Here is a 1,639-nt window from a genome sequence, read left to right as displayed (position 1 = left end):
TTCCATGAGCACTTGAGAAGAAAGTGTATTCTGTTGTTTTTGGATGGAATGTCCTATAAATATCAATTAAGTCCATCTTGTTTAATGTATCATTTAAAGCTTGTGTTTCCTTATTTATTTTCATTTTTGTTGATCTGTCCATTGGTGAAAGTGGGGTGTTAAAGTCCCCTACTATTACTGTGTCACTGTTGATTTCCCCTTTTATAGCTGTTAGTCTTTGCCTTATGTATTGAGGTGCTCCTATGTTGGGTGCATAAATATTTACAATTGTTATATCTTCTTGGATCGATCCCTTGATCATTATGTAGTGTCCTTCTTTGTCTCTTGTAATAGTCTTTATTTTAAAGTCTATTTTGTCTGATAAGAGAATTGCTACTCCAGGTTTCTTTCTTTCTTTTTTTTTAAAAAAAATTTATTTATTTATTTATTTATGGCTGTGTTGGTTCTTCGTTTCTGTGTGAGGGCTTTCTCTAGTTGTGGCAAGTGGAGGCCACTCTTCATGGTGGTGTTTGGGCCTCTCACTATCGCAGCCTCTCTTGTTGCGGAGCACAGGCTCCAGATGCGCAGGCTTAGTAGTTGTGGCTCACGGGCCCAGTTGCTCCATGGCATGTGGGATCTTCCCAGACCAGGGCTCGAACCCGTGTCTCCTGCATTGGCAGGCAGATTCTCAACCACTACGCCACCAGGGAAGCCCTCCAGGTTTCTTTTGATTTCCATTTGCATGGAATATCTTTTTCCATCCCCTCACTTCCAGTCTGCATGTGTCCCTAGGTGTGAAGTGGGTCTCTTGTAGACAGCATATATACAGGTCTTGTTTTTGTATCCATTCAGCCAGTCTGTGTCTTTTGGTTGGAGCATTTAATCCATTTACATTTAAGGTAATTATAGATATGTATGTTCCTATTACCATTTTCTTAATTGTTTTGGTTTTGTTGTTGTAGGTCTTTTCCTTCTCTTGTGTTGCCTAGCTAGAGAAGTTCCTTTAGCATTTGTTGTAAAGCTGGTTTGCTGGTGCTGAATTCTCTTAGCTTTTGCTTGTCTGTAAAGGTTTGAATTTCTCCATCCAATCTGAATGAGATCCTTTCTGGGTAATCTTTTTTTTTTTTTAACATCTTTATTGGAGTATAATTGCTTTACAATGGTATGTTAGTTTCTGCTTTATAAAAAATTTGGAATGCTTCACAATTTGCATGTCATCCTTGCACGGGGGACATACTAATCTTCTCTGTATCGTTCCAATTTTAGTATATGTGCTGCCAAAGCAAGCACGCTGGGTAGAGTAATCTTGATTGTAGGTTTTTCCCTTTCATCACTTTAAATATGTCCTGCCACTCACTTCTGGCTTGCAGAGTTTCTGCTGAAAGATCAGCTGTTAATCTTATGGGGATTCCCTTGTATGTTATTTGTTGCTTTTCCCTTGCTGCTTTTAATATTTTTTCTTTGTATTTAATTTTTGATAGTGTGATTAATATGTGTCTTGGCATATTTCTCCTTGGATTTATCCTGTATGGGACTTTCTGCACTTCCTGGACTTGATTCCAAATCAGAAAAGCAGAAGTAAAATTGTCACTGTTTGCAGATGACATCATACTATACATAGAGAATCCTAAAGATGCTACCAGAAAACTACTAGAGCTAA

The 1,639-nt window shown here is 38.1% G+C and overlaps 1 non-coding gene across 1 annotated transcript; it reads right to left on the bottom strand.

Annotated features, from left to right (window-relative positions):
• Positions 1–1,163: 1,163 nt before the first annotated feature.
• On the bottom strand, positions 1,164–1,269 carry LOC112065514 (U6 spliceosomal RNA). The gene has a single exon (XR_002892068.1). It is a non-coding gene; the product is annotated as a U6 spliceosomal RNA (small nuclear RNA).
• Between the last annotated feature and the right edge of the window lie 370 nt (positions 1,270–1,639).

The sequence above is a fragment of the Physeter macrocephalus genome, chromosome 14 (genome assembly GCF_002837175.3).
Source record: "Physeter macrocephalus isolate SW-GA chromosome 14, ASM283717v5, whole genome shotgun sequence".
Classification (NCBI taxonomy): Eukaryota; Metazoa; Chordata; class Mammalia; order Artiodactyla; family Physeteridae; genus Physeter; species Physeter macrocephalus.
Note: the sequence above shows the minus strand (reverse complement) of the source record. Positions and strands in the feature narration are given on the sequence as shown.